Source organism: Numenius arquata, chromosome 9, assembly GCF_964106895.1.
Source record: "Numenius arquata chromosome 9, bNumArq3.hap1.1, whole genome shotgun sequence".
NCBI lineage: Eukaryota > Metazoa > Chordata > Aves > Charadriiformes > Scolopacidae > Numenius > Numenius arquata.
The window spans coordinates 18872794-18885957 of record NC_133584.1 but is presented as its reverse complement, the minus strand read 5'-3'; the positions used below and the strand labels follow the sequence as shown (position 1 = coordinate 18885957).

General features: G+C 38.8%; 1 protein-coding gene across 1 annotated transcript in view; it reads right to left on the bottom strand.

The window, feature by feature from the left end:
• Positions 1-574: 574 nt before the first annotated feature.
• The window catches only part of IRS1 (insulin receptor substrate 1), a 55506-nt gene continuing 42916 nt past the window's right edge, over positions 575-13164 (bottom strand). The window contains exon 2 of the mRNA XM_074153359.1: positions 575-1635. The gene's annotated coding sequence lies outside the window, so the exon portion shown is untranslated. The remainder of the gene's footprint in view (positions 1636-13164) is intronic.

The following is a 13164-nucleotide window of genomic DNA, read 5'->3' as shown; positions in this document are numbered from 1 at the left end:
ATTGGCCCATGGAGCTGCTTTGCAGAAGCAGGAGGAGCGACCAACAGGGACCTGACATGGCTTCAAGTTCAATTATGACTTCAACATTTTACTTGGAAATCCATGATCTCAGTATTTTTCCAGTCCCCAAAAGAGTTAAGGCTCTGCAAATACTATGCACAAAAGATTTTTTATCTGCATAGAACCAGAGTGCAGCACAGGAGAGTCGCAGAATTCTTCCTCTTGCACTGATTTCCAGACAATCATCTGGACCGTTCTTTTTAAATTTTATGCTGAAGTCTTGCTATGGCTTCCAGTGATTTCACTTGCTGTGAACTCTTTCACCAACTTAAGTGGATGGAGGGCTGTATCCTGAAGTATCTCCAGAAAACTGAAATAAGAGATTTAGTGAAATAATTCAAGGAAGCATACTCCCTACTACACCTAATTACACTTGACTTTATTCTTAAACTATGGCGATCCACAGCCGTTCTCAATTACACACAATGGAAACATCAAAGAAACCTGGTGGGACAATTTGAGATATTGGAGACGGCTTACCAAGAAAACAAAAAACCCCAAAAAAACCACTACAGCAGATAAAACAGTATCTAGTTTATTACATATAGAAAGAGATTTCCAGAATTTACAAACACCCACATTTTCATTCCAGGGAAAGAGTCAATTTGAAAAGTTCACTCTTTTTTCTTTTCATTTTGTTTTGTGGATTTCTGTTGGTTGTTTTTTTTTTCTTTACAATATATACAATGGAAGACTTTGATTTCTTTTTACCGATTTTTTTTTCTCAGTTCCTGTGCAATTGATGAATTCAAGTTGACACTTGTAAATACCATGTACAGTAATGTTTGTCTTCATTGTAGTTAATACAGACTATTATTTTACAAGGAGTACAAAATTATTTTTCTTTTGGAAAGAACTCAACATCAGGGTTATCTTACAACTGATAGTATCAGTAAATATGACTGTACAATCAAGGCCCAGGGACCAATGACTCATATTATATTATTTTCTGAATTACAATCTTAAAACAAGAATAGTACCCTACTCTATTCTTAGAAGCCTTGTTTTAAGCAGGTTTCCCACTCTGTTTACAACAGAATATAGTATACCTCAGTTCCACATCAAAAAAGATGTGCTGTAGGAAAAGTTACATTTTAATTAAAAAAGTACATGTATAAATCAAAACCTATGTTAAATATTTAATACTCTTCAACCAACATTAAGTTTTGTATGTAATAATTTACAATGATGATTTGTCATACAGGTTTTCAGCAGCAAATGAAGTTGTGTAAATGTGCTAGTAAAATACCCATTCTCACCATGACATAGTGGTGGGCACATCAGTTCATTGTGGCCAGCTAAGTCCTTATGGTAGAGGATGAAGTAAGAGAGACTCATTGTCCAGGTGTCACAGTGCTTCTGCTTGGCACAACACAGGATGTGCAGCTCAGTCAACTAACTCCTGAGGTTTGTGTAAAGTAAACAAACTGAACTGGATGCATCGTACCCATTTACAGAGGAAGAGGAGGAGGAGGAGGAGGAGGTGAGGTCCTAGTTGTGATAGCATGAAACATTTATAGTCTTGATACCCATGAGTTAAAAGAAGGATTTGCTGAGGTTGTATAGGTCATCATTCTGAAATTGAAAGAGAAAGAAAATTAGCATCATGGGCACTTTAAAAGCTTTTCTGTAATTATCTCCCTCCCCCTCCTTTTTTATTTATTTATTTAAAGGAGTTATAATCCAAACAGAAAATGTTAGCACCTTGAAAAATTATGGCACACACAGTTGAACTGTACTCAAGCATCTGAATCCCAAAAGCATTTAAAACAGATGTTGGCAATAAAATTCAAAGCAGTCAGAAATACATTTAAAACTTGCAAGAGATTCACCTAAGCAGAAACAATTTAAGTGTCCACAATGATTAACTCTGACAAGCTCCTGTGCCAAGAGAAAGAAAATCTCAAACCATTAGCCTGCTGTTGGCGTTTTTACCCACTGCAAGATAGATTCATTAGATCTCAGGCCTCCTTGCAGGGCTTCCTGGCCACCTGCAAATGCCATGGCTTGCATGAGAAGGATGACCAAGGAATGAAGCATTAGGGGTGCAGCATTACCATTCGCTATTGACATACAAGTTACAAAAGAAATTGTATCCAGAAAATCCTGTTAAAGTCCACACGTTTATCTACATTCATCTTCTCTCTCTGAGAAAGGACTGGATCCTACAACCCTAATAAAACACAGCACAGGTTTAACGGGGAATGAACATCAGAAGCTGCCTTTGACCCTGTCCCACCAGTCGATTTCTTGGCTCCAGCCTCCCTGATCTAGCACATAGTGCAACTCTGTCAACAAGTCCTCTCAACTCTGCTTTTCCATTGATTTCACACAGGCAGGTCATCAGTACAAGGGCTCTGATCACCAGTGACATAGTGCGCAGTGCAGTGCTCTCAGTGCCCATCTGCCTCGTGTCCTGCCACCAACCCCATGGCAGATGCTTCAGCCCCCAGTGAGGAGTGGTGTCCCTGCTGGAGGACACAGGATGGAGGTGGCAGGCTGTGGGGTGCCTCCCTGGCCAAGGCACTCAGAGAGGGGCAGCCACGCGATCCGTGAGCCACCCCTGAGCCCAGCACTGTCCTCCTCTCTTGGCACCACCGTCACAGGCAGCCATACCCACTGGGGACTGAACAGCACACCAGTGAAATGAATATATTTTTGTTTTAACTAGGCTTAGAGAACTACCATCATTTACATTTCAGGAGTTTCACCTAAAAGTTGATGAAGCAAGACTTAGATTTTACATAAAAGTGTGTCTATTTCTATATTAGATATTAACTATGCTCCTGAAAAGATAGGTAAACAGTGCATTTTCCTCAGTACAAACACAGGCTTCCCATAGACACATTGAAGTAAAAAAGCTGAAAAGACCTCCTGTCCTATATTCTTTAATTGCCCAAGAAACAGAATTTACTTTGTGTGGTCCTTCAAGTGAAAGGAAAGCCTATCCCTGCAAATGATGTGTGGTATGCTGTGAAAACTCCCTGGAGAATTATCTCACAGATCTCTTATTTACTTTCAACTTTCTTCTGCACTCACATTGCAATCTACTGGAATGTTCCTACCCAAATATCTATATACAGCTTCACATAGCTTTGCAGCTTTCAACTATGTTGGACCTAAAATTAGCCAGTAATGCCATACTTTACTGATAAAGACAAGCGACAAAGGAGAAATGGCTTCATTTAAACAGAGGAGCAAAGTGTGCGTGATTCGCGTGCTGCATAGCTGAGGTGGGTGTTTTACACCCAGCAGGGCCAGAGGAACGTTGGGTGACCACCAGCAGGGCTCCACAGCCCAACCTGTCCTGCACATACAGGGCAAGTGGAACGAAAGCAAGTAACAGCTTCTCTATATCACCAGACCTTTTCCTGCTCAGAGATTTTAAGTACGTAAATAACAATTTGCAGTATCAGGACCAAGTATTACGCCTCTTCACTAGTATTCAGCTCATCTAAACTCAAATGCATCATGTATTGAACCAAATGGTCTGTCTGATCCAAATCCTCACCAATTCAACTAGTATGGTCAAGACATCATCGCAATTGCTACTAGCAAGCATTCACTCCTGGATGAAAAAGCAAAGTCAGAAAAACAAAGGAAGAAAGAGAGTAACAAGTTATTTGAAAAACAAAACACTTCCTAGAGGATTCACTAAGAAAATAATACTGAGGAAACCCACACTTACAGAAACGCAGACACTGAAATACTGGAGTCCTGCGCGTGTGTAAAGAGTGAAAAACCACAGCAGGCTGAAATAGCCAAGAGTTTGAGACTTGGGGTGAAGTGCCAGAATCATGTAGGACATAAACTGGCACAGGCTGCATTTCATACAGACTTCAGCTGCAGGTATGACAGGACGCAGGGGCACCGAGCAGCTTCCAGCTTGCGATTACACCTCCAGTATCTCCAGCAGTACAACATGGAAATCTATCTGTCACCTGTTGATACAAATATAATCGGTAGCTCTTGTTTTCTTCTAATTTTGTCAGGGAAAAAAATTTAGACACTTTGCTATGGACCTTCTGAAATCATTGATTGCAATGATTTGTTTTCACATCCCCAAGTCCTCTGACAAACCTCTTCCCACAAAACAAAAATAGTGTAACTGAGAATGACAACCCCTGCTACTGTTACAGGACAGCGGTGCCTCTTCTGGCTGAATGCACACAAAGATGCATAAAAGCCAGCATTCTGAGAGCAAAGTGCTCTTCCAAGGTCACTGGAAATACAGTCTACCTGTGAGGCCTTGGATCCAGGGAATTCTTGTTTGTGCATAACAGATACCAAAAAGCCCTATTCTCAATTTTAGTGCACAAATGTTCTTTTCTGAACTTAAAAGAGTGTTTCTTGAATTTTTGACAAAACGATCTCAACCTCCTCTCTCCTCACTGAACTATTATAGTATGTTTCAAGGCGGAAGTACCTTATACGGAATTTAAGTCATCGGCTGGATATCTCATTGTTTCTTATCAACAGCCATCAGCATTTCCTTAACAACACATAAAAACAGTGCAGAAGACAAGTGTTTTAATAGAGTGTGCTAGGACTGCAGCGAGCTGAGGTAAGGATCATTAAAACTACTGACATCACTGTTGGCAACCAGAGTAAAGGGAAAACCTGTGTTTAATCAATTTCCTATTCACCACAAGCTTCAGCTGGAGTCCCCAATAATGCAGTTTGTGGTTGACTTTATGGAAAAAATTAGTGATGCAAGAAAAACGTACTGAAACAAACAAGCATCTTTAAAAGTTACTACAAGGTACCTTTGACAAGTAGTTTCTGCTCAACATCTGTTACAACACACATGCAGATAACATGCACGCACGTTCCAGCTGGCAATGCTTTCTTCTCAAATCTATTAGTCCAGGCTGGATACAACACAGCTAACTGTAGTTCCTATTACAGCCGGAGTCCCATTCTTAAATCCAGTAACTAAAAATAAGTTGATACTTCATTTTATTTCCATTATCAGGGAGCTGGAGAAGGAGAAGAGTGTTTAAAATTTGAACTCTAAGAGCAGAGTGTCTAGACAATGTAATAATATATCTTTCCTGAAGTTAACAGAATTTTCATACATAAAATAGATGTGTTGTTAAAATACACTTAAAGCCTAATTCTTACTCCTTCCTTACAATCCATTCTCTTTGAAAAATAACCAAGGAGGAACAAATATATCAAAAGAAATGAAGGTGAAAACTCAAGCAATCTTCAAGCAAAAGCCTTTCCAGTAGCCAATTTAAACTTCTATTTACTATTAAGGGCTACTAAGGGCTATGTGTCTTGTCCCCAAAAGACCAATAGAAATGCCCTTCCAAAGGGTAATTTCATTTCAAAACAAGTAAAATAAGGTGGAGTTGCTGTTGAAGGTCCATGATCATTTCGGCAACTAAACGCAGCTACTTTGTCACTGATTAATATGCAAGGCAAAACGGGGCTCCCAGACCTGCTTGGTACCCTGTGACACCTTTCCAGTGTGAGCTGGACATCTGTTCAGGAACAACTCTTCAGGTAACAGAGCGAGGTCAATGAAAAGATGACTCCTGACTGAAGACAATGCAGATTTTTCCAGATCCGCCAAAGGTAGCTAATTTCCCAACTCTGCCATCAACCTTGCTAAGTCAAACCTATTCTCCAGAAGTCTACATATGCCACCAGCCTCTCATTTGAAACAATGAAGAACAAGGACCATCTGAAGACTCCTCTGTCAAAGATACTAGTTACAAATAAAAGGTTTTATAAAGTAAATGCATTTGTTGTTTACTTTAGGATCATATAGCGTATCCTATTCTGTGTAGATTAAACAGTGATTTACTACACAATGAACACATCTATCTAGTGAAAAAAAAAAAAGCTCAGGAACAAAAGCTCAAAATAAAAAGATAGCCATTATGAAAATACACCAGCAGAATTTCACAAGTCGCGGTCTACACAAAGCCTGGGCACCCTTTGTCTGGGCACGTACAACCGAGTGTCTTTAGAAATCTGACACAAAGTAAACACATTAAGTAGTCCTGAAAAACTCATTTGCAGCTCTTGTCTTGGTGACATTTGCATGAGTCACCCCCTAATTATAATGAAACGGTGCACACCTACTTAAAAGCTGAATTTATCCCCATGTTGTTGTGTTCACCATACTGATGATCATAAGTAGTGTCTGTTTACATTTTTCTTGGCATTACTGACAAGCGCACATATATGGGAAGTATCCCATTCAGATAAATTAAAAACATCAACCAAAATTTAAACTAGCTCGAATAACTTCTTTCAAAGAGATGCAAATAGGTTGTACGGTTTCCCCGATCTCCCATAGACCATTGAAAGAGTAAAGGAATGCAAGAAGAAACAATGGTTGCCCTAGTATGTTAATTGCAGCTTGAGTACTAACAAAAGGAATTCAAAATAGAGCTAAACAAGGTAATTACAACATTGCTATTTCACTTGACAGGCTATAATCTACATTTAATAAGCCTAGATAGGCGTTTCTTCATTGTACCCCAAAATGCCTATTTCAGCTTTCTTGTGAATGTCAGAAGTGGGGAATTACTGACCATTCGGTTTCACCAAGTCCTTTCTTATCAGGCCAAGGAACCGGATTTGGTGTTTTCATTCCCTTTTTTCTTCTTCTTATAGGTAATCGTCCACTGACGGAGGAACTGAAGGACCAGTAATAGATGGTACAGTCCTTCCGCTATGAGTTCAGACAAAATTCACTCCCTTCATGTATAGCACTGAAAAAAAGTCATATTCACCACAGAGAAAGATTTTTCCTCTTTTCTGCAGAAAGAGAAGGTGGGGAAAAAGCAAAAACTAAGAGACTTGTAAAAGAAGATGATGAGCAGAACCAGGTTCTTATATTTAAGAATCCATTTCCTGGGGTGTAAATAGAGTGGGAAAACACAAACTAAACCACACGCATTCTTTGGATGAGCTTCTGCCCAGCGAAGAATTCATATGTTTGATTTCAACTTCACAGCATGTCAACCTGATTTAAACTCACTCAAGACAAAACTAAACCCATCACTGAGGTCAGCAAGAAAGGCTGCTGCCAGACAGAAAGCCAAGGACCGCCTGCCCCAAGCGGCTAGCACAGGAGAGTGACGCTGCTGGAGGTCAGATTTGCCCATTTCCACCCATAAAGAGGAGGAAACGAGCCCGCTCTCCCCACTGGTATATAGATATTGGAAAAAAGGAATTCACCAAGTTTGTATGTAGAAAAAATATTTAAGAGATCTCCTGCTCTATTACACCAAATCAGGAGCAGGTTTTTTACTATTTTTTTCCTTCTTAAATTTTTTTTCCTTTATTAATAGTCCAGCTGAGTAATCAGCTAAAGGTTGAGTCCAGCTTACATAGAGAAATTCCCTTTGTTTCAGGACTGAAAATAATGATGTGAAGCCAGGAAATGCAGGATCTCATGAGATCAATACTCCCAAGTTCATCCCAAATCTTCTCATCATGCTTTGCTAATATCTTGGCAGTATTGTTTGTGTTTGATGTCCCTCAGATAAGCCCAATGCTGACCCAGTGTCTTCTTCCCTTCCCCAGACTCCAATGATGAGAAGGGACATCAAACCTAAATGTGTATCATCTAGTTAATAGCTTCAGCCTTCACAGGACAACATTGCTTCTGATTTTAAGATTCTAAGAAACTTGCAAATTCAACGGCCATGGTCATTCATTATTTTTGAATTTGTATTCTTCGGTTCACCGAATTTTCAGTCTAACCCTGAAGAATCTGGGGCATTCATGCTTCCCCTGATGACCCAATAACCCACTCCCAGTTCAAGAAAGCAATGGTGAACTGTGCTTTGTATGTCTGTATCCTTGAAAGAGGAAAACACTGCTCAGTATTTATCTTTATCAAACATATAACCAAATATCAACTATATTAATAAGGGAAATCCAGAAACACAACTTCATTATGCATTTTGTTTCTCAAAGGAGTTTTCTTAGCACTTTTTTTAAAAAATAATTACTTTTATGGTAGTTTGGAATTCAATAAAACTCACCAATGCTAGGAATCATTATAACTGCTCTCCCTATGGGAAAGCAGATGACCTGTGTGCCTTTAGATACACTCACACACCCTCAGCTTGTTAGCAATTTAAACATACACAATTAAATTTGACCAAACTTGAGTGCACTTGAAGCTGTGCTCATAATACATCAACTAAATTACATCAGCAGTGGAGCTCTGCAACACATAACACCCAGTGTAGATCTCAACTGCTGAATTTTCATTTTCATTATCCTTCTGTGACTTTGTATTTGACATGCCTTTTCTGGCACTGTGGTCTGGTTCCCCATTCCTGCAGCCAAACTCTGCCACTTTCTCCTGTGCTTTTCTGACCTGACTTTATAATGCTAATTTTCTGCCAGATTTACTTTTCTCTGACAACATCTTAAAAACCTTACCTAAATAGCCTCAACTACCTTGAAACTATTCTTGTGATACATGCTAAATTGTGAGAGTTCCACCTTAAAGAAAGGATTCACACCATTCGGCTTAGCTGGAGCCATTTTCCTCCCCATGGACAAATAAGAGCAAAAAGTAGAACAGACAGAAGAAAAATGGCATTTAAAAGAAAGACATACAGAAGCCCCGCAGGGGGATAACCTGGCCAGCTGACCTTCCCTTTGAAATTTTGCCAGTGCAAATTAAGTAGCTAGTCTGCAGCACTTCTGGCAGCAGCATGGGAAGGAAGTTCTGCAGTGATTTTGGATGAAACACTTCCTCAATTCCCAACAACAGCACATTAATATCAAAGAAGGATAATAAGGAGGTGCTGGAAAACACATCCTAAAAAACACGCCAAGAAAACAGAGGAACGGATAAGAACAAAAGAAATGTCATAAAGTTGACAAAATTGTAACAATACGCTTGCAAAGCCAAGGTAGAAGCAAAGCCTCCATTATTCTGACACTGTTTGCTATGCCTTAATACAAAAACTATCATACAGCAAAAGTAACAGTTGAAAACAAATTAGAGGTAGTGCTTTTATAAGGTAAAAGGAGAAGGACTCTGGTAAAAGGCAAAAAGCAACAGTGAAGTTTGTTACAACTTGAGCTGAATTAGAAAACAATTATTTAACGACACATTTAGCTTTTCAGTGAGATACCACCATCAGTCTGACATCAGATGAATTACACCAACTGCTTTGACCCATTGTTTTCTTCTATGTAGAAGAAGATAACAAATCTTACAAGTCTACGATATCTGACATAAATTTGTTTCAGTAAGAAAGTGTTTTCATGTACATCCATGTATATTCATAATTTATTTCTAGTTTCTAGTAATTTGCACTCATTTGATCTGACCTTTTTACCTTCTCTCGCTCTGCCATAAATTGCAAAACTTCTCCAGGTGGAGTCATACGGTGTTTTCCCCTTCCCAGCACTTCAGACCTGACGTACAGAATCCTTTGATGCTTGAGCTGACAACCAAAAACCAAAGCATCAGTGATGCTCAAAAGCCCTTCAACAATGAAGTGCTGTGGTTGGGGTATACAGCCTAGAGGCAGGTGGACATGCACACAACTGGATGCAGAAAGACCTGAAATTTAATTCTGCTTCTTGGCTTGAGCTGCTGTGTAGTTTTATCAAGTTACTTTGTCTTCGCCTCACGTAAAACAGGTAAAATATCTACCCTATCTCTTTTCTACATGAAATTTTCTTGTGAGGAGGAAGAAGTCAGGATGTCTCAAACACACACAGTCACTCTAACAATCTAGGGAACTAGGCCCGTGCCTTAATCTTCCCGTATCTCGGAGCCCTCACTGTGAGACGAGAGCTGCTACCTGACAGAAGAGTTGAGGCTGCTCCAGGGGCCAGACAGCAGGGTGGTAAGTGTCTCGACAGTGCCCGCATGACGACAGCTGCAGGGCGGCATCTGGACAAGCTGCTATAAATACAACACTGGGCCAGCCATACGTTGATGAGAATAAAAAGAACTGAAAAAATGCTTCATTCCCTGAACACTGCCTACAAACTGAAGAATATGTGGGAAATATTAATTTCTTAATACATGGTCTTAAACTATGAGAATACATATGCATGAGGTAGGGGCAAAACTACCAGTTCTTAAGAAAATACATGACATCTGAGAATTTTGTGACTGTATATATTGCCAAGCATTATTCTGTAGTAAAACAGATTATATTATAAAGTTAAGTAAACTGTACAAGCAAATATAATTTTTAGCTGGAAAAAGAAACAAAATTCCAACATAAGAAGAAGATGGAAAAAGAAACAAAATTCCAACATAAGAAAATAAGCCTTTCCTGGTAGAGCAAGAGCTCTACCCTTCTCCTCCCACTGATTTAGCAAGCAAGATACTCCGGACTGCAATGGGATTAACCTCGAAAATAACGCTGAGCACTTTAATGAGCTCTGAGGTATTTCATGGCTAAACTATTCACTGTACCATTTAAACACTGAAATACTTGTTTGTATATAGATTAGGTTTTCAAGACAATTGTCATCCAATTTATTCCCAGAAAGAAAATAGCAAATACAGGGTGATGAAAGGGCCCAAAGGAAATGTAATTCTGATTCAAACCAATGGAGCAATCTCAAGTTTGAAGTATACGGACAGAGGAAGCAGCACCTGGCAGGCTCTCGGGGAGGGGGGAGCCCTATTTGAATACAGCTGTGAATTAAATCCAAATTATAAAGATCAATCAGACAAACCAAGTCTTTTACTGCTGTTTCTTTAAAGTTTCATTCAGTGAAATCCTAAAAGCCTGAATGACTGCCAGTATTATATTTTAAAGTTGCTAACAGCTTAAATGGACTAATCTTCACTTGTTCAGTTGTCGTGATTTCAAATGGGAAACTAATCAACAGTCACATTAATTATCTGATATAATTTTAACATCAATTTAGCATTATGAAACTTTATAATTACACACGCAAAAGTCGAAGTAGGTAAAAGATTTTCTCCTCTCAGAATTTCAGTCAGACATTTAAGTCAATAATTCTTACTTAAATTCTTTAAAAAAAAAACCAAACAACCATGCCAAGCAGAAATTTTCCCCATATAATGAAATTTGTTCACAACAGTATCAGTGAGAATCTCACTAGAAGATAGATACTGTATTATTGTGACACAAATCTTCCATCAGTTGTCAAATCTAGTATTACGGATAACCCTTTAGAAGCTATTAGTATAAGTCAATTGAAAATTAAAAGCATATAGTAATACAGATTAAAGGCTTAGCATGCACACAAAAGGATCTGTACATGATACCATATCTCATTAAGGTGTCTTGGTTAATCATTGATTGTAAGCATCCACTAAACATTAACCTTGACAAAATATATAAAAATTCAGCCTTATTACACCATATGACCACACTATATAATCTTCTATACTTCTATACAGTATATAATCTTCTTAGCCAAGAGAGGAATTTTTAACTATCTTGGACAGCTGATAGTCTCAGGGATTACAAAGTAATTGATGCTACATTTAAACCTCTTCCCAAAAGAAGTTATATTAATCATCCTTTAATATCAACTTAATTCAAAAAGTTACTCAAAACACACATTAGACAGAAGAAGGTCTCTTCTTGAAACATGAAGAAGTTTAATATTATACTAGTTAAGCACCAATAACAGTTTTAGAAATGGTTTCACAAAATACTGTACGAGAAGCAGCTATTGACACTGCTAGTCTTACTGACTATAAGTACCATTTAAGTTAGTGTTGATGATGGAGTATAGTTTCCTTGATGTCCAGAACTAGGCATACCTTTAGCATTTAGCAGTTCAAAAACTGAAATATGGCAGAAGGAGAGCAAGTAGGATTAGGAAAGAGGATGAACTTTGGTATACAGAAGCAAAAGTCCTCAAGACGAATTACTGAGTTGGACATTACACAGAATCACACAGAATCACAGAATGATACGGGGTTGGATGGGACCTCTGGAGATCATCTAGTCCAACCCCCAACTTTGTGCTTCCTTTCAACATCAGGTCTTCTAACTGTGTATCCCACTATGGAAGTTATAGTTCAGCCATACCACAGAAAAAACATTGACTAAAATACCCTGGAAATAACTATTCTAGGCACATAGATATTTTCTTTCCTTCAGAGCGACTGCTCAGTAGATTGCCCAAGTGGCAGCTACACACAAGCCAGTGAAGGGGCAAAGATGTTCATCTGCCGCAAAGCAGAAATACAGTCAGCACAAAACCCAAAGACAGTACAGTGACGGGAGAGGAAAGGAGGGTATGGCCAGCACAAGTAACATGGTTACCAAGAAGACAATATATGTTGTGTCATAATCAAGAAACCTTAGCTTGCATTGGGTTCTCTGGTCTGGTTTCCTGAAGAAATGGAGCTTATGTAATTGGTAGAATAGAGAGCAGACCTTCTAAACAGGATGTAAAATTCAGTTTAACTTTGGCAAAGACTTAAAGTTTCAGACACATTAAGCTGCAGTACGTTTTTTAAAAATCCATGGCTGAGTAAAGAACTCTTTTTCTGAAGCACAGTTTTAACCCACATGTTCCACGAGAAGTGGAGAGCAAGCTGCTCAGCACCCACCATAAGCCCCTCACACTCGTCTCAACAGCCCCAGCACCGTCTGGCAGAGACTGCAGAGGGTATACCGGGGGCACAAAAGAGACAGTTAATAAACGTAAAACAAATCTATAGGAAACAGAGCTTCATTAGTTCCACTGCTCACAGATCATCCGTTGGTATAAGCAGTTTTGCTTGGAGCAGTGTTTTGTCAGTACTATTACTGTTACGTTATTCAAAGAATGTATTAAATTCTTAAATATTACATGAGATTTAATGGATTGTGTATCACGTGGGAGGTCAAACAAGGAGGGTAATGTTCCATTCAGCCTTATAGATGTAATTTAAAAAACAGAAGCCTGCATTATACTTCAAGGAGCAAGTGCAGATAAAACATATGCCTGAGATGGGAAAAGACAGCTTAAAAAGCAATGGGGAAAAAATAAAACAAAATTTTTAAAAATAGTAAAAAAATATCAGTGGTTGTGACAAGTAACAGTACAATGTTCAAGAAAGTTCTTGCCACTCTGATCTTTGTTATAAAGGTAACCCAAACCACAACAAGACTGCATTCA